Genomic DNA, 25,840 nt, shown 5'->3' with positions numbered 1-25,840 from the left:
CACACAACTGATCATCTACATTTGCTCTCTTACAACACTAAACTATGTTTTCTACCTTTATCTTGTATCTACCTACCACTTCAGCATTTTATTAAAAATAATAATAATAAAGAGAGAAATGTGGTATCCACATATAAATCAAGTATAAAAACCAAATGAGTATTCATATTTGAACTGACTGTTTATAGTTCATAATGCATGAGCAAATCCGAAAGTTTCTGTGATGACTGCCCTTGTACTGTTCACTATGTAACTTATTCATTATGTAAGAATTTGTTCTACATGTAAGAACTTGTTTGTTATGCCTCAGAAGATTGGAGACTGACGAAAATTAGGCTTGGGGTGTATTAATGATTGTGCATTGAGCATTGACTCCCCTATACAGAATTTTATTGTCGTTAACAACCATTTGATCAATAAATATGAGAGATGCCCTCACAAAAATAAATAAATAAATAAATAAATAAATAAATAAATAAATAAATAAATAAATAAATAAATAAATAAATAAAAAAAGACAGACTTCCAATGGTAAAATAAATAAGTAACCGGGATGTAATGTATAGCATAAGGAATATAGTCAAGATATTGTAACAGTTTGGTAGGGTGATAGCTGGAACCTAGATTTATGTATATAAATGTTTTATCACTGTGTTGTACACTTGAAACTAATGTAATGTAATACTGTGCGTCAACTACCCTTCAATAAAAAATAATTATTTAAAAAAAAAAAACAAAAAAAAAAAAACAAAGCAAAACAGAAGGAACAAAATAGCAGTAGACTCAGAGATACTGAGAATTGACTAGTGGTTACCAAGGGGGAGGGGATGGGGGAAGGTAGGGGAAAAAAGGGGCACAATAATTAACAATCACAATATAAGTTAGTCATGTGGACAATAGTACAGCATGGAGAATATAGTCAATAATTCTGTAACATCTTTCTAAGTTGATAGATGGTAACTGCACTAGAGGGGGTGAGGATTTAATAATATGGGTAACTGTTGAACCACTCTGTTGTATATTTGAAACCAACATAAGATTGCATATCAATGATACTTCAATGAAAAAAACAAGCTGTTTTTTTCCTTAAAATTGCACGGATAAAAAGAAGATTTTTCTAAAAAGATCTAAAGAGGTGTAATTAAATGTTATGCATGAACCTTAATTTTATTGTGGTTTGATAAATAACAGGTATATGAAGTTTCTTTTTTGAGTGATGGAAATATTTTAAAATTATATTGTGGTGATTGGCTGCACAGCTTTTATAAATTTGCAGTTAATTACTGACCTTACATCTAGAATGAGTAATTTTCACATAATGTTTCACATACTTTATATTTTAAGTATTATACATAGAAATAATATAGCTTATAAAATTTATATATTACTAACAAATTATATATCATAATGGTATAATGTTTTCATATAATAAGTTAATAATTTTCAATAATTTTCATGTATGAAAATTATTCCCCAATAAAGTTGTTAAAAAAGATTTGAGGGGATATCTAATATTGATGGGTATTAGATATTATCAAGGAATTATTTTTCATTATCTTAAATATAATATTCAGAGTATGGGAGAGAATGCCCTTATTCTTACGGGATACATGCTGAAAAACTTGTATATGAAGTATCATGAGGTCTGTAACTTTCAAATCATACAGCAAAACAGAGAAAACAAATACAACAAAATGATAAAAGTTCCTGGCTCTAGATTGTGGGTATATAGGTGTTCACTGCAAAAGTCTCTCAAGTTTTTATGGGCTTGAAAATTTCATAATAAAAAATTGGAAACATTAATTTTTAAGACAAAAAAAGAGAGCTATTGGAGGACATTAAATAAGAAGTGATATGATCTGTTATTTTGGGGCCATCTTAACAAATAGGACCTGTTTACCATGTGATTCCATCAATTAAACAAATCTCTCAGTTGCTGAAAATGGGATGAATTGTATGTATGGGGAAATAACTGATTATGAAGCTACAAATAAACTTCATATCCTGTCTGCTGGAGTATAAATAGTGGTCATGCAATTCACCTTTCCATTATGCTTCCTATCTGTTCCACCTTTTATCTTTCAATTTTTGCTGTTTCATTTTTCTTGGCCAACATATAGTCAAGTATCCCTAATGCTCTTTGCATAAAAACCAAAGACCTTACCTGAGACTATGGGTTCCAACCTAAATAATCTGGTCACTCCTTATCTCTTCAACTTTACTTTCTGCGTTACTCACCCTCTTCCCTCATTCCCCTGAATGGCTTTCTTTCAGTATCTCAGATATGCCATATTTCCTCTATCCAGGGCCTTTGCATGTACTATTCTCCCTAAGTGCAACTTGAATATCATTTATTTACAGAAACTTTTCTTGATGTTCCTGTAAAAGTTACTTTTGACAACTGTACTCTGACAGGACCTTGTGCTTCTTTTGATACTCATTGTAATGATAATTATTTAAATATTTGTATAATCTTTGTTTAATACTATTTCCCTCCACAGATTATGGGTCCTATAAAGAAAGGATCTATGTGTATAGTGATCACTACTAAAGCTCTCTTAAAAATGAGCAGATAAATATGATATTGTTTCATTTAAAAATCAACAAAAACCCCTCTCTCAAGCCCATTTCCCCTATTATCTGCTGGTCCACTTCTCTGTTGTACTTTTTTAGTAGAACTCCTGGAAAGAGCTGTTTATACAGAATTTTTGACTCCTCTCTTCCTAGTCTCGTTTGAACCCACACCAATGGACCTCAACCATCCCATAGGAACTTTTGTTGTCCAGATAAGTAATGATTTCCATGTCACTAATGCTAATGATCAATTCTCATTCTTTATCTTAACTTTATCAATCAGCATCAATTGACAGAGTAGATCACACCCTTGTCCTTGAAACACTTACCTCAACTGGCTTCCAGGAACACTGTTAGTGGTTTTCCTGTCACCTTCCCAGCTGCTTCTTTCCAGTCTGCTTTTCAGGTTCTTCTACTTTGATCAAAGAGAAATGAGAAATAAGATAATATTTATTAAAATCCTTGCCCTAGGTTGGTGGTAAGTTTTAGGTTATGGAACTAAAACTTAAAGTAACAACAACAAAAAAGTAACCAAATTTGAAAAGGTATGCTGACCAGTACAAAAGGTTCATTTATTCAGGCCAAGTAATAACCCTCCTTAAAAGGATATGATTAGCACTTTCTCACCATTACAGTTGTGTAATCAATTGTAAGTAACTACCTACTCTAACTACAGATTGCTCTTGCTTTCACATTTTTTCCAACTTAAAATTGGTTGCCTAACCTGAATGTAAGTCATGAAACCATAAAACTCTTAGAAGAAAACATAGGCAAAAATCTCTTGAATATAAGTATGAGCATTTTCTTCCTGGACACATCTCCCTTGGCAAGGGAAACAAAATAAAACATGAACAAGTGGGACTACATCAAGCTTAAAAGCTTCTGTACAGCAAAGAACACACTCAGTAGAACAAAATGGCATTCCACAGTATGGGAGAATATATCTGTAAATGACTCATCTGATAAAGGGCTAACATCCAAAATATATAAAGAACTCAAATGCCTTAACAACCAAAAAACAAATAACTTGAGTAAAAAATGGGCAGAGGTCCTGATGAGACATTTTTCCAAAGAAGAAATACAGATGGCCAACAGGCACATAAAAAGATACTCCACATCACTAATCATCAGGAAAATGGAAATCAAAACCACAATGAGATATCACCTCACACCAGTTAGGATGGCCAACATTCAAAAGACAGGAAATAACAAATGCTGGTGGGGATGTGGAGAAATAGGAACCCTCCTACACTGTTGGTGGGAATGTATATTGGTGCAGTCACTGTGGAAAGCAATATGGAGGTCCTCAGAAAACTCAAAATAGAAATATCACTTGACCCAGGAATTCCACTCCAGGGAATTTACCTGAAGAAGCCAAGATCCTTGATTTAAAAAGACATATGCCCCCTTAGATTTATCGCTGCACTATTTGCAATAATCAAGATGTGGAAGCAACCTACATGTCCATCAGTAGATAAATGGATAAAGAAGAGGTGGTACATATACACAATGGAATATTATTCAGCCATAAGAAGAAACCAAATCCTACCATTTGCAACAATATGGACGGAGCTAGAGGGTCTTATGCTCAGTGAAATAAGCCAGACAGAGAAAGACAAGTACCAAATGATTTCACTCATATGTGGAGTATAAGAACAAAGAAAAAAACCGAAGGAACAAAACAGCAGCAGAATCACAGAATCCAAGAATGGACTAACAGTTACCAAAGGGAAAGGGAATGGGGAGGATGGGTGGGAAGGGAGGGATAAGGGGGGGAAGAAAGGGAGCATTATGAATAGCATGTATAATGTGGGGAGGGCACGGGGAGGGCTGTGCAACACAGAGAAGACAAGTAGTGATTCTACAGCATCTTACTACACTGATGGACAGTGACTGTAATGGGGTTTGTGGGGGATACTTGGTGAAGGGGGGAGTCTAGTAAACATAATGCTCTTCATGTAATTGTAGATTAATGATACCAAAAAAAAATTTTTAAAAATAATAAAAAATAGCAGTAGACATGGAGAAGTGACTAGTGGTTACCAAGGGGGCGGGGCTGGCATGGATGGGGGAGGGGTTGAAGGGTATAAAGGGGCACAATAATTTGCAACCACAATATAAGTAGGTCACGGGGACAGTAGTACAGCATGAAGAATATAGCCCATCATTCTGTAACATCTTACTTACATTGATAGACAGTGAGCACACTAGAGGGGATGAGGATTTAATACGGGTAACTGTTGAACCACTTTGTTGTATATCTGAAACCAACATAAGATTGTATATCAATGATACTTTAATAAAAAAATAAAAAGAAATGAGCTACTAAGCCATTAAAAGACATGAAGGAAACTTAAATGCATATTATTAAGGGAAAAAAGCCAGCCTGAAGAGCCTAAATACTGTGTAATTTCAAATATATGACATTCTGAAAAAGGCAAAACTATGGAGACAATAAAAAGATAAGTGGTTTTAAGGGATTATGTGGGTGGGCGGGGTGAAATGAACACACAGAGCACAGAGGATTTTTAGAATAGTGAAACTACCCTGTAAGCTACTATAATCGTGAATACATGTTATTATACATCTGTCCAAACCCATAGAATGCAGAATATCAAGAGTTAGCCCAAAGGGAAGATATAGACTTTGGGTGATTATGATGTGTCAGTTGTTAAAAAATATTATTCAGAGGAGTGATGCTGATAATGGGTCAGGCTATACTTGTGTGCAGGGCCCAGGGAATATAGGAAATTTTTGTGACTTCCTCTTAATTTTGTCGTAAATCTAAAACTTACCTTAAAAATAGCCTTTTTAAAAAAAGAGATTCCAAATAGAATGACTATAAATAATAAGCATGCCACATCATTTTTCCCAAAAGATAATCAGCTATACTGTCATTTCCTATCTTTTTGCCTTTCTGCTCTAGTTTCTTTTGATCTTTCCTTCACATTCTAAGACTAATGACATGATCCCTGTTCTGCCAACCCAATGCAATTCTTCTATGTAGATACTCATTCTTTTCCTTTTAAAATAACCCCTAGATTATTTTAAAAGATCTGAAATATAGGTGTTTTTCTTTTACTAGATAACAACCAACATTTGGATTTTAATGAAAACTGTATTTATAATCCATTTAATTAGGTAATTCTCTGTTTAAGCATTGTAGAATATAGAAATATTTCAAGAGAGCAACTTGAAGGAAGCAAATACTAACCTTGTTGTTACTTCAAAGATACAAAAGCTTGTTATGAAACTTTCATTAAAAAGCATTAGTTATAAAATAGCAGCAGACTCAGAGACACTGAGAAGGGACTAGTGGTTATCAAAAGGAAAAGGGGATTAAGGGGCACTATAATTCACAATAACAGTATAGGTAGATTATGGGGAAGGCAGTATAGCACAGAGAAGACAAGTAATGACTATAGCATCTTACTACGCTGACAGACAGTGACTGCAATGGGGGTTGGGGTGAGGACTTGATAATATGTATGAGTGTTGAAACCACAATGTTGTTCATGTGAAACCTTCATAAGATTGTATATCAATGATACTTTAATAAAAAAAGCATTAGCTATAAAAAGCAATAACAGTAAAATTAGTGTTAAATGAATGGATGTGTACTGAATTGAGAATGGCCTTGGATTTAGAAAAGGGTTCTAATGCTGCATCTCACACATACTCATTTTATAACATTAGGCTGGTCTTTTAGCTTCTAGTCTTCAGAGGATGATGAGTACAGTCTTTCAATCAGTAAAATTAGAAAAGTTGTCTCTGTCTACTTTATGAGTTTTTGTGGAAATCAAGTAAGGTACTATATGTTAACATGCTTCAAAAAGGTAAACGTGTCAGCCTGCTGTAATTTCATATTATTAGAATTCTTAGTATTAAGAATTACTATGATATCATGAGTACACAAAGGGATGAGTTATGACACAATTTAACACAAATTTATGACAAGTTTTGAAATTAAAGAATGTATATCTGAGTGACATTACACACACAAAATGGTAAGCTTTTAGAGGGATCCATAAATAATACAGATTGCTATGCTAATGCTGTGCATCAGGTATGGCCAACTTACATGTATGTTATTCTTTACTCTTTTCTATGTTCAGTCCATCTTTCACACTGCCAATTGTAGTTACCTTCCTTTAAAAAAATCTGACTCAGTCACTCCCTCATGTTTATTTAATTAAATTTGAATTTCTAAGTTTGGCAAAAAGACCTTTGCCTTGACCTCTTCTCCAACCTCATCTCCCCTTAACTCTCTTCCTCTTATTCTTTCTTATTCCTCCATATATTACTGAGATCCCTATGCTTCCATTACAGAAAATACCTTACTATTCCTCAAATATTCCAGGAGCTCTCCTCTTTGACTTTGAACAAACATGTTGTTTTCTTTGGCTAGAATACATTTCCTTTAATCCCTGACTTTCCAGATCCCTCTAGTAGGAAATAATTTATTTTTTCCTTATATTCCCATGGCATGTTCACTCATTTATTCAATATTTACTAAGTGCTTACTATGTGCCCAGCACTGTGCTAGAAAATGCTGGTGACATTACATTACAATCATGGTCCCTAACCTCATAGATTTGAGGAAAGCTCATATTAAATAAATAATCCACAAATAACTATGCAATTAAAACTGTGATAGTGCTATACAGAAAATGTACACAGTTTGATGATGGCACATAAATAACAGTCTATAGAATCAAGACCTATCTTTGAAAGTGGGATTTAAAATATGATCTGAAAGATGAATAGTCATAACCTAGGTAAAGTGGGGCTGGGCGGGAAGCACTGTTCAAAGCATAAGGAAAAATGTATGTGAAGGTACTGAGAGAGAAATGAGATTGGCTCCTTCAAGAAACATTAGGCTAACATGACTGGAGTGTAATGATTAATAGTGATGGTCGCATGCAGTGATGCTGAAGAAATGGATAGAAGCAAGATCATGAAGGACCTTGTGGGCAATATTAAAGATTTTTAACCTTGCTCAAAAAGCCATGCAAAGACTTTTGAATAAAGAAGAGAGAGATGCTCATATATTCGCATTTTGGAAAAATCATTCTCATAAGTAAGACTGGATGCAGATGGAATGTTAATCTACATGAGAGATAATGATTATTTGGACTAGGTTGGGGCTAGAATACCATAGCTCTTGAATAGCAGCACTCTTAACTGAGCATCATACTGTATGTCATGCGTGGAGCCACTGAAACTCTTAAGCAGGGAAGTGACATGACCATATCTTCTTTTTCAAAAAAATCACTTTGACCCTGGTATGGAGAAATGATATTAGCAGGCTAAGAAGGAATGCAGGGTGATGAGTTAGGCAGTAGTCCAGATATGATAGTTCGGAATGGAGTGGTGGCAGTAGATAAAGATAGTCTGGACTACAATGTTAGCACTAAAATAGGTGACAAATTGGCAGATAAAAGATACTATTTGGGAGACAGAACCAAGAAGACTTGGTGACTGATTGGATATGGAGTAAGGGAGAAAAAGGAGTCAAAGATTACCAGGTATCTGGAACTTAGCAGACAGAGGTGCTTTTTATTGAGATGGGTCTTACTAAAGAGATTAGTCATAATGGGTAAGTGAACAAATTTATTTTGTACTTGTAAATTTTGAGAAACCTGCTAGACATGAAAGTAGAGATTTTGAATAGGCAGTTGATTACATGAATCTGGGGCTCAAAAGAGATGCACACTTGGCTGTCTACCTTATACTTCCATTAGTTTAGACTCTGACACTACATGGAAAATTTCTTTAGGGCAGCAATAGTGATTTATTCATCTATTATTTTCTATGGTATCAAATACATAAGTGTTTGATAGATCTCCTTATTTGAATTAAATTATGTAGTAAATATCAGTCAGTTTCATCACAACTCTAAACACATAATCAGTGCGATACAAAAAAATTATTCAGTAGTCTGTAAGTTTGGTGTTTACAAGACACATGGTAGTTTAACATGTTTTGGGGCTGAATTGGCACAGCTCAATAGGTATCCTATCATTGGAATATTGGTTAGAAATGTTTAGAACAAAATTCTCATAAAAATACATGCAGGGTGCACATGGAACATTTTCAAGAATAGATCATATACTAGGCCACAAAAAGAGCTTCAGCAAATTCAGTAAGACTGAAATTGTACCAACCAGTTTCTCAGACCACAAAAGTATGAAACTAGAAATAAACTACCCAAAGAAAATAAAAATCCCACAAACACATAGAGGCTTCACAACATGCTCCTAAATAACCAATGGATCAATAATCAAATAAAAACAGAGATCAAGCAATATATGGAGACAAATGACAACAATAATTCAATGACACAAAAATCTGTGGGACGCAGCCAAGGCCGTGCTAAGAGGAAAGTATATTGCAATACAGGCCTACCTCAGGAAAGAAGAACAATCCTATATAAGCAGTCTAAACTCACAATTAATGAAACTAGAAAAAGAAGAACAAATGAGGCTCAAAGTCAGTAGAAGGAGGGACATAATAAAGATTAGAGCAGAAATAAATAAAATTGAGAAGAATAAAACAATAGAAAGAATCTATAAAAGCAGGAGCTGGTTCTTTGAAAAAATAAACAAAATAGATAAACCCCTAGCCAAACTTTTCAAGAAAAAAAGAGAGTCTACCCACATAACAGAATCAGAAATGAGAAAGGAAAAATCACAATGGACACCACAGATATACAAAGAATTATTAGAGAATACTATGAAAAACTATATGTTAAAAAACTGGATAACCTAGAAGAAATGGACAACTTTCTAGAAAAATACAACCTTCCAAGACTGACCAAGGATGAAACAAAAAATCTAAGCAGACCAATTACCATAAACAAAATTGAATTTGTAATAAAAAAACTACGCAAGAGCAAAACTCCCGGGACCAGATGGATTTACCTTGGAATTCTATCAGACATACAGAGAAGACATAACACACATTTCCTTAAAGTTTTCCAAAAAATAGAAGAGGAGGGAATACTTCCAAACTCATTCTATGAAGCCAGCATCACTCTAATACCAAAACCAGGCAAAGACCCCACCAAAAAAGAAAATTACAGACCTATATCCCTGATGAACATAGACGCAAAAATACTCAACAAAATATTAGCAAACCGGATTCAAAAATACATCAAGAGGATCATACACCATGACCAAGTGGGATTCATCTCAGGGATGCAAGGATGGTACAACATTAAAAAATCCATCAACATCCACCACATCAACAAAAAGAAGGACAAAATCCACATGATCATCTCCATAGATGCTGAAAAACCACTCAACAAAATTCAATATCCATTCGTGATAAAAACTCTCAACAAAATGGGAATAGAGGGCAAGTACCTCAACATAATAAAGGCCATATATGACAAACCCACAGCCAACATCATACTTAACAGCGAGAAGCTGAAAGCTTTTCCTTTAAGATCGGGAACAAGACAAGGATGCCCATTTTCCCCACTTCTATTCAACATACTACTGTAGGTCCTAGCCATGGCAATCAGATAACACAAAGAAATAAAAGGCATCCAGATTGGTAAAGAAGAAGTTAAACAGTCCCTGTTTGCAGATGACATGATATTGTACACAAAAACCCCTAAAGAATCCACTCCAAAACTACTAGATCTAATACCTGAATTCAGCAAAATTGCACATTACAAAATTAATACATAGAAATCTGTGGCATTCCTATACACTAATGATGAACTAACAGAAAGAGAAATCAGGAAAACAATTCCATTCACAATTGCATCAAAAAAGAATAAAATACCTGGGAATAAACCTAACCAAGGAAGTGAAAGACCAATACCCTGAAAACTACAAGATACTCATGAGAGAAATTAAAGAAGATACTAATAAATGGAAACACATCCCATGCTCATGGATAGGGATAATTAATATTGTCAAAATGGCCATCTTGCCTAAAGCAATCTATAGATTCAAAGCAATTCCTATCAACAGCATTCTTCAATGTACTGAGAAAAACATTCTAAAATTCATATGGAACCACAAAAGACTTCGAATAGCCAAAGCAATTCTGAGAAGGAAGAATAAAGCTGGGGGTACTATGCTCCCCAACTTCAAGCTCTACTACAAAGCCACAGTAATCAAGACAATTTGGTACTGGCACAAGAACAGACCCATAGACCAATAGAATGGACTAGAGATCCCTGATATAAACCCAATCATATATGGTCAATTAATATAAGATAAAGGAGCCATGGATATACAATGGGGAAATGACAGCCTCTTCAACAGCTGGTGTTGGCAAAACTGGACAGCTACATGCAAGAGAATGAAACTGGATTATTGTTTAACCCCATACACAAAAGTAAACTCAAAATGGATCAAAGGCTTGAATGTAAGTCATGAAACCATAAAACTCTTAGAAGACAACATAGGCAAACATCTCCTGAATACAAGCATGAGCAACTTCTTCCTGAACGCATCTCCTCAAGCAAGGAAAACAAAAGCAAAAATGAACTCATGGGACTATATCAAACTAAAAAGTTTCTGTACAGCAAAGGACACCATCAACAGAACAAAAAGGCATCCTACAGTATGGGAGAATATATTTCTAAATGACATATCCGACAACGGGTTAACATCCAAAATATATAAAGAACTTACATGCCACAACACCCAAAAAGCAAATTACCCAATTAAAAAATGGGCGGAGGATATGAAGAGACAGTTCTGCAAAGAAGAAATTCAGATGGCCAACAGACACATGAAAAGATGCTCATCATCACTAATCATCAGGGAAATGCAAATTAAAACAAAAATGAGATATCACCTCACACCAGTAAGATTGGCCAGCATCGAAAAGACTAAGAACAACAAATGCTGGTGAGGATGCGGAGAAAGGGGAACCCTCCTACACTGCTGGTGGGAATGTAAGCTAGTTCAACCATTGTGGAAAGCAATATGGAGGTTCCTCAAAAAACTAAAAATAGAAATACCATTTGACCCGGGAATCCCACTCCTTGGAATTTACCCAAAGAATACAACTTCTCAGACTCAAAAAGACATATGCCCCCCATGTTTATCGCAGCACTATTTATAATAGCCAAGATACGGAAGCAACCTAAGTGTCCATCAGGAGATGAATGGATAAAGAAGATGTGGTACATATACACAATGGAATACTATTAAGCCATAAGAAAGAAACATATCCTACCATTTGCAACAACATGGATGGAGCTGGAGGACATTATGCTCAGTGAAATAAGCCAGGTGGAGAAAGACAAATGCCAAATGATTTCCCTCATTTGTGGAGTATAACAATGAAGCAAAACTGAAGGAACAAAATAGCAGCAGACTCAAGAGACTCCAAGAATGAACTAGTGGTTACCAAAGGGGAGGGGTATGGGTGGGTGGGTTGGGAGGGAGGGAGAAGGGGACTGAGGGGTATTATGTTTAGTACACGCGGTGTGGGTGATCATGGGGAGAACAGTGTAGCACACAGTGCATCTGTGGCATCTTGCTGCACTAATGGACAGTGACTGCATTGGCGTATGGGTAGGGACTTGGTAATATGGGTAAATGTAGTAACCACGTTGCTTTTTCATGTGAAACCTTCATAAGAGTGTATATCAATCATACCTTAATAAAAAAAATCCAAGGTAACAAAAACAATAAAAATAAAAAAAAATAAGCCTGTGACATGGGGACAACCTTGTATCTCCTTATTTTCATCAAACAATCTTATGTCATTTATAAATTACACACAATGCTAAATAAAACAGTTCCTCCCAACCCCCCCGCCCCACCCAAAATACATGCAGGGTAAAACTTTGCGCTGGGTGAAGAGATCAAGCAATCTTCTACCTGAAAAAGTACTAAAACATGGACAAATTAACAAAAGCAACCACTTCAACACCCTGGAAAGAGAGTAAAACCATACATCCGAGATGACCTTGACATGCTCACCACTGACCTTGAGGTATAAAGAGTGGGAATCTGTGGCATTAGTGCCTGGAGCTGCTACCATACTCCCTACCCTAAATTCATTTAACTCAAAGATTCTACTAGGGCTTATACACTGAAAACCACAAAACACTGCTGAGAGAAATTAAGGAATATATTTTAAAAATAGATATTTCATGCTCTTGGATTGGAAGAGCCAATATTATTCAAGACAGCAATTCTCCCAAATTGATGGATAGTTTAAATATGACTCCTGTCAAAATCCCAGCTGTCTTCTTTGCAGAAATTGACATTGATCCTAAAATTCGTATGGAAATACAAGGGACCAGAATAGCCAAAATACACCTGAAAAAGTGGAACGCAATTGGAGGACTTATACCTTCCAATTTCAAAACTTAAGACAAAGCCATCTGTAATCAGTGTGGTGTTGTCACAAAGCAAGAATAGATAAATGGAATAGATTTGAGAGATCAGAAATAAATCCTTACACTTATGGTCAATTGATTTGCCACAAAGGTACCAAGACAGTTCAATGGGGAGGATAGTCTTTTCAACAAATGATGCTGACACAGCTGAATACCCACATTAAAAAACAGAGAAAGAAATTAGACCCTTACTTCACACCATATGCAAAAAATTAACTCAAAATGGATCACAGATCCCAATTTAAGAGCTGAATCTATAAAACAAATAGAAGAAAATATAGGAGAAAAATCTTCATGGCCCTGGGTAGGACAGAGTTTTTAGATATAATATTGAAAACATGATGCATAGAAGAAAAAGCTGATAAGCAGGACTTTATAAACTTTTGTGCTTTAAAAGTCACCAATATGAAAACAAAAATACAAGCCATAGGCTGGAAGAAATTGCAAATAAATCATAGATCTGATAAAGATCTATGTATACAGAATATTCAAATAACTCTTACAACTCAGTAATTATTAGAAAGACAAAAAGTCCAATTTAAAAATGGGCACATGATTTGAACAGATATTTGACCAAAGAAGATATATGAATGGTAAAAAGGATATGAAAAGATATGCAACCTCATTAGTCATTAGGGAAATGTAAATCAAAACCCCAGCAAGAAACTGGCACACAGAATGCTTATAATGAGAAAGACAAATAAGATGAAGAATTGAGGATGTGTAGAAAGTGGACCACTGGTGCACTACTGGCATAAATATGACATGGTACAGGCACTTTAGAAAATATTTAGGAAGTTTCCTAACAAGTTACGCACAAATTTACTATACAACTGCAATTTTCCTAAGAATCTAATGATGAGAAATGAAAATGTATGTCCACACAGAGACGTGTGTAAATATTCATAGTGGCATTATCCATAATAGCAAAAACTAGAAAAAGTCCAAATGTTCATCACCTAGTAAATGAATGAACAAAATGTGAGATACCCATACAATGGAATGTTATTAATCAATTGAAAACAAGCTATTTATACATGCTACAGCATGGATATACCTTGAAAACATGCTCAGTGAAAGAAGCTGGACTATATATATTATATGATTCCATTTATATGAAAGGGATAAAAAGTATTAGAGTATTTGTATAGGCCTGGGTGTGGGAGCAGAGATTAACTGCTAATGGGGCTCAGATAACTTCTGGGATGATGGAAAAATTTAAAAACTAAATTGTGGTGATGGTTGCACAATTCTATTAATTTACTAAAATCATTGAATTACACACTAATGAGAATGAATTTTATAGTATGTACATTACATTTTAATATATCTGTTAAAGAAAAAAACACTGAGATATAGGAAATGGAAGAATTTGGTGGACTTCTTTAAGGCCCTTGCTTGGCTTTCTTTAGCCCTATTGTATGTACTAATCTTCAAAGTTTCTCCATCTACACTAACATTCCTTACATACAAATGAAGCACAAGTCCATATCTCCAGCCCTGACTGCTAAGCCTTTTTCCAGTTCTAATCTCAAATACCTAGTTACCTTTCATACTGCTCACTGAAAACGTTAACTAACTTTTCTTTTCCACTTTTTACCTCAATAAGCTTTACTTCTCAATTTTCCTGTAACTATTAGTGATACCTATATGTGTTCTCTACATTTCTCATAACTTCAGTGTTGCCTTCAATCTCACCATCTTCATACTCACATTAAATTAGAAATGTAGTCAAACTAATTTTTCTCCAGAGCATCTCTTAAATTTTCTCTTTCTACTATCTAATCAAGCATCCTGACATGTCTTGCTGGTTTTAGGTCCTCATATACAGATTGTAAAGCAATCTATCTCAAGTACTATTTTTCACATCATTGCCCTTGAGAACCTATAGTACCTTTTAAGTATACATATATCTTTTTTTTCTTTCTACCAAAAATATCTGCTGAAAGAAATTTTTTAAAAGCACCCATGGAATAAACCACCTACATGTAAGCATAGTTAATACCTCATTGATTGTACTTCCAGATTTTTTAATTTGCATTTATGTCCTTTATTTAAAAAAATTAATTCATATACATATTTTGTTATCTGTTTTCATGATTGAATATACTATATTTTGATTATCTTTCTAAGTCAATATATTTTCACTGCTGTGGATAGCAGATTAGTATTCGTCTGTGTAAGATGGACTTTCATTTAATCAAACTATTGCTGTTCCCCACTATATTAAATCTAAATTTATAAAGTTCTCTTTCAAAGTCTTCCCCAATCCCATGATCTCCAATATCATCACCTATTATTTTCCAACATGAAAACCCCTTCATCCCAGATGATGTAATCTGTTTATACCTGACATACATCTAGTTAATTCATGCTTTTAACATCTTCTTATACCCAGAGCACCAAAATATAACATTTTCACATGATATTCTTTACTTATTAATAAAATTGTTTCTAGGGTGCTTCATACTGTTATCTTTTCTCTCTTAAATTAGACTGTGAGGTACATCAAAGGCAACTTTCAAGGTTTTATTTTCTCTCTGTATCCTCAAAGCAATCACCACAGTGCTGATTATACAGTAGGTGATTATTAAATTAAAGTTAAATTAATAATTCACATTCTTGCATTCATTTATCAAAGTTTGTGAGCAACTACTATATGTATAACACTGGGCTAAATGCTATCAAGGAAACAAATAAATATATAATACACGACCTGACTTCTCAAGGAGTTTATAGTCTAGCTGGGAGAAATAAGGCACACAAAGGACTAGACAATACAAGCTACCACTCTAAAAAATGTCAGGAAGCAGTTCATTATTAAGAGAAAATGAAGAAACAGAAAATCAGTGATCCAGGGATCAGAAAAAGAGATAAAAACTGAGCCTTAGAAGAGAGAAGTTGAATATTAAAGAGTGAGAGAGCTTGAGAGCATTTCAGGCAGAGAAAAATAGCCTGAGCGAGAGGAGCAGAAATTAGTATTCAGGGTTTATGCAGACGATTTGGGAATAAATTAAGTTTGAAAAGGTAGGTTGAGGCTAGAAAGTAAATGGCCATGGATGCCTGATTAAGTTGTCCAGACTTTATCCTGTTAAAATAGCCATCAACTGAGCACCTACTATGTGAATGGTTGTTTGCAAGCATAGTGGGCATTTGTTAAATATTGGATATTGGGCATCCTTTTCCTCAGTTTCATAGCACTGATTACCTTTTGAGAAGAGTGCAGTGGGACTATAAGTAGAGGCCTTCCTGTATTGAAGGGGCAGGAAATTGAATTGAAAGTGACTTAAGTTCTAGTTTATCTCATCCACAGCATCATGATAAAATTATTCTTGTTAGGAGGCCCTGTACTATTTTCTGCTTCCTAGGTATCCAGAGCTAATTCAGTTCCTGCTGTTTCCAGACCTGACTCACTAGCCTCCTGCAGATTCTGTGAGGCCTTGTTATTTTTCCAATTATTTAAACTAGGCATAAGATAACCAGTTGATTTATGTAACAACTAAAAAGTCCTAATTGATACATACTATTTTCCACATTTCACTGCTAAGGAGACTGTGGATTAGTGAGATTAAGTAACTTTCCAAGGCCATAAAACTAGGAAGTGGCAAATGTATGTCTGAGTCTGGAATCTAAATTCTATAAAATTACTCACCAGAACTAGATCTAATATCTGAATTCAGCAAAGTTGCAGGATACAAAATTAATACACAGAAATCTGTTGCATTCCTATACACTAATGATGAACTAGCAGAAAGAGAAATCAAGAAAGCAATTCCATTCACAATTGCATCAAAAAGAATGAAATACCTAGGAATAAACCTAATGAAGGAAGTGAAAGATCTATACCCTTAAAACTACAAGACGCTCATGAGAGAAATTAAAGAAGATACCAATAAGTGGAAACACATCCCATGCTCATTGCTAGGACGAATTAATATTGTCAAAATGGCCATCCTGCCTGTAGCAGTCTGCAGATTCAATGCAATCCTTATCAAAATACCAACAGCATTCTTCAATGAACTAGAGCAAATAGTTCTAAATCTCATACAGAACCACAAAAGACCCCGAATAGCCAAAGCAATCCTGAGAAGGAAGAATAAAGCTGGGGGGATTATGGTCCCAGAATTCAAGCTCTACTACAAAGCCACAATAATCAAGACAATTTGGTACTGGCACAAGAACAGACCCATAGAACAATGGAACAGACTAGAGAGCCCAGATATAAACCCAAGCATATATGGTCAATTAATACATGATAAAGGAGCCATGGATATACCATGGGGAAATGACAGGCTCTTCAACAACTGGCGTTGGCAAAACTGGGCAGCCACATGCAAGAGAATGAAACTGGATTACTGTCTAACCCCATGCACAAAAATAAACTGAAAATGCATCAAAGACCTGAATGTAAGTCATGAAACCATAAAACTCTTAGAAGTAAACATAGGCAACAATCTCTTAAATATAAACACGAGCAACTTTTTCCTGAATGCATCTACCCAGGCAAGGGAAACAAAATAAAAAATGAACAAATGGGACTACAACAAGCTAAAAAGCTTCTGTACAGCAAGGACACCAGCAGCAGAACAAAAAGGCATCCTACAGTATGGGAGAACATATTTGTAAATGACATATCCGACAAGGGGTTAACATCCAAAATATATAAAGAACTCACAAGCCTCAACACCCAAAGAGCAAATAACCTGATTAAAAATGGGTGGAGGATATGAACAGACACTTCTCCAAAGAAGAAATTCAGATGGCCAACAGGCACATGAAAAGATGTTCCACATTGCTAATTATCATGGAAATGCAAATGAAAACCACAATGAGGTATCACCTCACACCAGTTAGGATGGCCAACATAGAAAAGACTAGGAACAACAAATGCTGGCATGGATGTGGAGAAAGGGGAACCCTCCTACACTGCTGCTGGGAATGTAAACTAGTTCAACAATTGTGGAAAGCAATATGGAGGTTCCTCAAAAAACTAAAAATAGAAATATCATTTAACCTGGGAATTCCACTCCTAGGAATTTACCCAAAGAAAACAACTTCTCAGATTCAAAAAGACATATGCACCCCTATGTTTATCGCAGAACTGTTAACTATAGCCAATAAATGGAAGCAACCTAAGTTTCCTTCAGTAGATGAATGGATAAAGAACAGGTGGTAGATAAACATAATGGAATACTATTCAGCTATAAGAAAGAAACAAATCCTACCATTTGCAACAACATAGATGGAGCTAGAGAGTATTATGCTCAGTGAAATAAGCCAGGCAGAGAGAGACAAGTACCAAATGATTTCCCTCATTTGTGGAGTATAACAAAAAAGCAAAAACTGAAGGAACAAAACAGCAGCAGACTCACAGACTCTAAGAAGGGACTAGTGGTTACCAAAGGGGAGGGTTCAGGAAGAGTGGGTGGGGAGGGAGGGAGAAGGGGATTGAGAGGTATTATAATTCGTACACATGGTGTGGTGGGGGAATCATGGGGAAGACAGTGTAGCACAGAGAAGACAAGTAGTGACTCTGTGGCATCTTACTACACTGATGGACAGTGACTGCAGTGGGGTATGGTGGGGACTCGATAATATGAATGAATGTAATAACCACATTGTTTTTCTTGTGAAACCTTCTTATGAGTATATATCAATGATGCCTTAATAAAAAAAAAAAAGAACATGTGCAATGGTTTTTACAGAAAAAGAAAATATTTAGCAGAGGCTGTATGGCATGACCAAAACTCAGACTGTATGTAGTCTGACTTCAAAGCTAATGTTCTTTTCTCTACACTAGTCTGCCTTTCAATGAGGATTCACTGCAGATTTTCAAGAAGAGTATGACATGATGAAAATGACATTTTAGAAAGGTTAATTTCAGAGCAGAATACAAACTGGGAGGGAAGCAAGAGAGCTAGAGGTAGGGAGATAAATAACAAGGATGAAGTAAATAATCCAGACGAGAAATAACAACAGTTTGATATAGCTAAATGACAGCTGGAATGCAAGAGAACAGAAGGGTGTAGTTACTAGAATACTTTATCAGTTGTCATAGCTATCTCTCTGAAATGTGCATCCCATTAAAATTTTTACTATTTTATAACTTGGGCCCAGTGATTTCAAATTTCAGTCCAGTAAGCATGTCCTTTACTGAATTAAACAGAATCTCTTAGTAAGCATATTATGAACTTAAAAGTAAATGTACATTACTTGCAGCTAAATTATATACACATCATTTGTAGAAAAAAATGCAATTTGCCTAGTGATTTTATGATCAAAAGATATTTTATGGCTTAAAATTTCTTCAAATCATCACAAAAGCACAGGAAAAGAAGGATATCACAAAATCCAAACAGGTATTTGTAGGTATTGGCTTAAGTTTTACTCACAAAGATAAAAATAAACCATATAAAAAATAAACTTTCTTTTCAGAAGAATGATTAATCCATTCATGATCTTTATTTTCTGGGCAGCATAAGTCTTTAGAAGCAACAGCCATAATTTCCATTAAAAATAGCTGTACAAGTCAATAGGAAAAATGATATGAATTTCAAAATATGAGAAAAGGAAATATCTTGAATGAAAGAAAATTTAAGTTACTTAGATTGTGAGCATAATGGCAAGAAGGGCAGCACTACCTCTGATAATGTTATAGTTGTCCCAACAAAATATCATGCTTAGGAAAGAACAGCTATGTATAAAGGCTTCAAATGCCAATCAGAATGAAGCATGAGCTGTCTGACAAACGGCGCATTTTGCAAGACACCAATGTATGATTATAGCTCAGACCAGGCCATATGAGTTTTGCTCAAGGAAAAGATAGTTTCTACTTTATAAAGTAGTCATTGGGATGGTACTCAAGCTCTCTAAATGAGCCTTGCTTGACGAAATAACAACCCAAATTTTGTTCAAAAAATGCTATTTATTGTTGCCTTAACTCTTCCCTTTTTTAGTTACAAAAGTAATACATGCTCTTTGTTAAAAATTCAAAAAATGCTTCAGAATAGAAAACAAAATGTTAAAGCTTTTCCTTCTATCTAATTACATTAGTTTTGTGTGTACATTTTCAGAAATTTTTTCTATGAATATGAAAACATGTACATGTCCCATATATATATTTTTATATGTACTTATTAAATAGATGAGATCATACTGAAAATACTGTTTTGCAATTTGCCTTTTTCACTTGATACTCTACTGTGGACATCTTTTGTACATATTGAGAACCAGCTCTTTTCTCAGTTACCAAGGTACACGTGTTCTCAAGGTTCTCAAGCTCTGGTTTCTGGCATTTTCACAATCACTTAAATGCTTCACTGCTTTTTGTGTAAAAAAACTTGACTCCCCAAAGAAAAGTATATTTTAAATAATAAAGAAACTGGGGAATTTGTTTTTTAATAGCCCACAAAAAAGGAAAATTCGCTGTGATATACACATGATGCCTAATTTAAATAATAAGACTCTGGTAACAAAAAAATTAATGTTTCTCCAAGTAGCCTTTCTAAAAAAATTTTTCTTTTATTGTGATAAGAACTCTTATCAGACATCTAGTCTCTTAGCAAGTTTTAAGTGTGTAAGACATTGTTGACTATAGGTACATTGCTGTACAACATATCTCTAGAGTTTATTCATCTTACTTACCTGAAACATTTGAGTAGCCATTTTTATGATATCTACTACACAATTTATTGAAAAGACATGCCCTGATATTTTGAGATATATTTTACCTTTAATTGCCTAATATATGTATAGCAATTTTCAAATAATCATTTTCTAGAAATCTTGTCTTCTGAAAGACAATATTAATGAAACAGAGGGTTAAGTAAAGAGACATTTTAATTTAATACTAAATATGGATCCTCATTAAAATTCAGAAATTTCCTTCTGAAGATTCTTCATGGCCTCACAGTTATTAAAAAAGTATGTGAGGTACTCTTACATAGAACTTGGTTGCTAAAACACAAATTGTTTAAATCCTGAAAATTTAGTAAACTAATGTGATTTGTTGCATGCAGATTCAGCACATTTAGGGGACAATAAAAATGGCTTCTACTTCAGCAGCAAGTAAAAACAGTCCAGCTATAGAGGAAGCCAGTTCATTAGTTCAAGAAGTTAGTTTTAGTACTAAGTGTGTTCTTGTGCAGAGCAATACTCTGTGGAAGGATGAAGGGTTGGTTATATACAAGGAAGTATCTTGATCCCAGTTCTAGGGAAAATTAAAATATACTTAGGAAAGGAATGTGTATGTATGCATATAAGAAATCACCTATATGGTTCTGTTGTTTATTAAAAAGTACACAAAAATGTAACATGGCCTGAGTAAATAAGCCCTGAAGGAAATAGAGAAGTACATTCTATTGGGCAAGTGTCCCTGTAGAACCTAAGTTTACTGAGGAAGTTAGAATTCTCTGACTGAGCACTTACCATGTTCTAAGTGTTTTACATGTAATATGTTATTTAAAGCTATTGCTCTATGGGGTAGGTATTATAATCTAATTTACAAACAAGGAAACTGAGGCAAAAAGGAGCTGAGAAATTTGCCCAGATCACCAGAGGGTAAAAGACACAACTTGCATTTATACATACAGGTCTGATTCCAGACAGTGGAGTATCACTAAAATTTTGGGATTAGAAGAGGTATAAAGTAAGTGTTTTTAGGAAGATTTTTCAAAGACCTATGTATAGCATATTTTAGAAGTTAGGGAACAGCTTGGAGGTTGCTGCAAGCAGATTGGCCATTTAGTCTAACAATTTATGTAATTTGGTCATTATGTCATTCTTAACCTTTCTTCCAGAGGTTAGACACATTCTCATGGTAGCAGATAATGAAATTGTGTTAATTAGAGCATTTGGTTACCACTGAACAGAGAATGCTTTATTAGTGTTTTAGACAGACAAACAAACACTGGTCATAAAAGACAGACAAACCTGTTTAATATTATAATTTAAAAATTTTGATTACATCTGCTTCAAGTGAGTCACCAAACAAAATAATGAATCTGGAGAAGTTATGACTCCATTTCTTGCTTCTTTTTCTGTATAAAGCAGATTTTTTGATGATAACTAAAAACAAGTTCATTAGACATCCTGTTCGTTTATTCAGTTATAGTCATGATACAATTTCCTTACTTCTTCCCTTTTATTGCTGAGTTTCATTACTGTTCTCTAATAGTAAAGTGTTAGTAATCTTCACTTTGAAACTATAATACTAGATTTGCTGAAGATTTATCTCTACTACATGCTAAGCATGTAATTGAAAAGTCTGCCACACTGGAGAATGACTAAACCAAGGATATTAACTGTCACCTTAACAAAATTTGACTCTGGGTCACAAGGCAAATCAAGTTATTTTCTAAGTTGAAAGGAATGGGGCACATATAAAAGTCAGCAACTCAAGTTGATTAAATTCATTAACCTTGGCCCTGAGTTATACTTATTTAACCGGGATAGGAATCCCTATATGGCCCTGTGAATAGTATAATAATAATAGAACACTTATTGAGCCTTTATGCATCTGATGAATAATTTATACAGCCTATCCTCCCAATTCATATATAATAACTCTATGGGGCAGTTCCCATTATCTTCTTTTTACAGATAAGGAAACGGAGAATTGGAGATGTGTGACTTGTCTAGGGTAATAGAGACAGCAAGTAGAAGGCCTTTAAACCCAGACAGCCTTACCGCAGAGCCTGTGCTGTTGCCTGAAGATATCAGGAAATTGGATCACATCATTATTGTATGTCTTCCTGGGTGTCAATTTTACTCAGGGGCAAGTGTATCTTATGTTAAATAAAAACTAACATCAGTAAATTATGGAATACAACTCAGATTTTGAAAAGAGATTTACAGTTAAAATATATAGATTTCAAGGGAGTTTCCTGTTTTCAGTGGGTAGCCTCAGGTCACACCTTCAGGCCCCTAAAAGTGCAGGTTCCTGTGCTGCTAGGGATACTTAAATGAAAAAATTCCTAGGATATGTTTCATTTAATTGTGGATTGGTTACATTGGCATTTATTTTAAGCTGTGACCTCCCAGTGTTTGGCTTTTAACCAAATAAAGTCATTACGTATGTTAGAATTTTAAAAAAAAACCTTTTTTATTAAATCAACTTGTTCTAATATACCTTGCCAGTTTAAGCTAAGACTATTATATAAGTTATAGGAACTTGTGAACTGGTGCCCCTAAAAGTGCTAACACTATGAAAACATAACTATTACCAGAGGAATGGGAGAGTGGTCATGGCTGTCATTTAAATCCAATTGCAGCATTTCTGTCTAGTTTATTCACTTTTGTTCATTAAAGATGGTATAGCAGAGTGGTTAAGAACTCAACATCTAGAATCAAGCCATCTGGTTTCACAACTGGGCTCTTCCAATTATAAACTATGTGACCTTAGGCAAGTTATTCACTTAGTCTCAGTATCCTCATTGAGGATAAGAGGATACTAAGGATGATATGAGGATAATATCATATAAGGATAGTATGAGAATGTTAATAAATCCCTCAATGATCTCATTAAAAATGAATAGTAAAAGTAAATCACTTGGTCCAGAGTCTGATACTCTGAAAGTGAAAAAGTCAGTTATTGTTATTCAGTGAAAACTATGAACACTTACTACATAATGATTAGGATAATTCAGATCCATTATTAGAGGATCTGAACTATGTTTATTTACTCCTTAATCCGCCCTGAAACCAAAATCATCAACATTTGTGAAAATGACATTTTGAATACATAATAACATTTGTAAAAGTGTTATTATAACTGTAGAATTATTTATAGTGATGAATACCTAAAAACATCTAGAATATCCAAAGAGTGCCTCAGTTTCCCCAGTCTCTGTGAAGAGATTAGACTAGATAATCTCTAAAATCCCTTCCACCTCCAAAAAGGACAATATTTTCACACAGCTGTTAGGCTTGAGACCATTTCTCTAAGCAATAGAAAAGAAACAGGAAAATCTAAGGTAGTCAGTAGGTATTTAAAATTAAGTCACAATACACAATACTCTAAACTTAACCAAGAGATAAAAAATTTAAAAAAATGTTTTGATATCAAGAAGATAAATCATTATTTAAATACATTGGGAGTTACTTTATTATATTTTGAGATATATGTAGTTAATTACATTAAAATTTTATAGTCTTAACCTTTGTGATGGAATGAAAAAAATAAATGGTATAAAAAATAAACATGGGATACAAGTTTGAATTTTAGAAAATGGAAGATCATGTAATTTAGGACTGTCAGAAAGTTTGAAAGCTCTCAAAAAGAAAGAAGTCTCTGTGTGGTGTAAAATACTAAAACAACACTTGGTTTGGATTTTATTTAAAATTGCGTTGATTTTTTTCCCTTTGAAATAACAGGAGACATTCTGTTATAGTTACATACCATTTTCTACTCATTTGTATGTACCCTAAGACTCATTTTTCCTTAGAGCATGACTAAATCAAATTAATTAAAAACACTTGGGTATTCTAGATGAAAATTGGCAGAAAAATGTCAGTTTGGGCTTGTTCTACATTGTCCAAATATAATGTAAACTTTAGAAATCGTTATTGTAGTCACATATACATGTATGGACATTGCTCATCATTCAAATCCTTTGAATTTTTCCTCCCTTTTTAGTAGAATGAAAAAAAAAAATGCTTCCAAACCTGCAATAAAAAAGGTCTGCTTTATTTGAATTTTAGTGTGGGAATTCTACAAATGAGTACTACAGGCAAAAATTCTTGAGTGCTCTTATAAAAGTGTTCCTCTGTCATGTGGATTTACATTTTTGAACATGAATGATATTTTTAAGTTGAAAACTAGCATTAGAACAAATATCCAAATTAGTAACTGATTTTCCTTCTCTGCCATTGCATTAATTGTATCTTTCCTTTTAAACTCCATGCAATCAAGGCTACAGTACCAGAAACACAATTCATTTACTTTAAATTAAAGTTATTTGCTTAAAAAATAAAATGTTATAGTTATATATCATTTTCTACTCATTTGTATGTATCCTTATTTAGGAATGAGTATGGAATGAAATAATTTTGCTGTGAAAACCATAGGGTAAAATAATAACCAATTTTTTATTACTATTCCTTTTTTAACCATAATTTATGAGCAGCTTTAAAATACTTTCTATTTACATTTTAGCAAACAGGTCTCTCTTATCAAAGGCAAGAAAAATAAAGGCACTATCTGTGCTCCTGAATAATGCTAGCTACCATTTCCATTGCTGGGCTGTAGACAGCCACACACTGGCAACTCCACAACATAGAACATTTGTGTTGTGATTTGTTTTCTAGGTTATTACTGTTGTTATTTGCCCCTTTCTCTCAGATATTTGAGAACAAAATGAGATGCCAAGGATGAAGATATAGCTGCTATAACTACCTCTACTGTAATGAATTCTGTTATCCTTAATCCCATAATTTAGTTCTCATTCCCTCCCAGATAAATCTAAGAAACATTTACCAATTAGGTGATTAAAGTCAGTACACAATGGAACAGAATAGAGATTCTAACATACACCCATATATATAACTAATTTCTGATGAAGGTGCAAAGGTAATTCAGTATAGAAAGGACAGTCTTTCCACAAATGATGCTGGAACAATTAGATATACATATGTAAAAATTTTTTTTTCAATCCATGTCTTGTACCACATACAAAAACAGATCAGATCTAAATGTAAAACCTAAAAGCATAAGACTTCTAAGATAACACAGAAGACTATCTTTGTGGCCTTGGGCTAGGCAAAGACTGCTTAGAGATGATACCAAAAAGCAATGATTTATAAAAGAAAAAAGATGATGATAAATTGGACTTCATCAAAATTTAAAACTTCTGCTCTTTGCAAAGCTGTGAAAGACACTGTCAAGCGGAT

The 25,840-nt window shown here is 34.3% G+C and overlaps 1 protein-coding gene across 9 annotated transcripts in view; it reads right to left on the bottom strand.

Moving 5' to 3' along the window:
• The window catches only part of FAM133A (family with sequence similarity 133 member A), a 55,373-nt gene that overhangs the window by 24,244 nt on the left and 5,289 nt on the right, over positions 1 to 25,840 (bottom strand). For 5 of the 9 annotated variants that reach the window (XM_036919623.2, XM_036919618.2, XM_036919619.2 and 2 more), the window contains exon 3: positions 2,904 to 2,989. The gene's annotated coding sequence lies outside the window, so the exon portion shown is untranslated. The remainder of the gene's footprint in view (positions 1 to 2,903; positions 2,990 to 25,840) is intronic. The other 4 variants (XM_036919622.2, XM_036919615.2, XM_036919616.2 and 1 more) reach the window with 1 other exon arrangement.

Source organism: Manis pentadactyla, chromosome X (assembly GCF_030020395.1).
Source record: "Manis pentadactyla isolate mManPen7 chromosome X, mManPen7.hap1, whole genome shotgun sequence".
Classification (NCBI taxonomy): domain Eukaryota; kingdom Metazoa; phylum Chordata; class Mammalia; order Pholidota; family Manidae; genus Manis; species Manis pentadactyla.
This window is presented reverse-complemented; position numbering and strand designations above follow the sequence as displayed.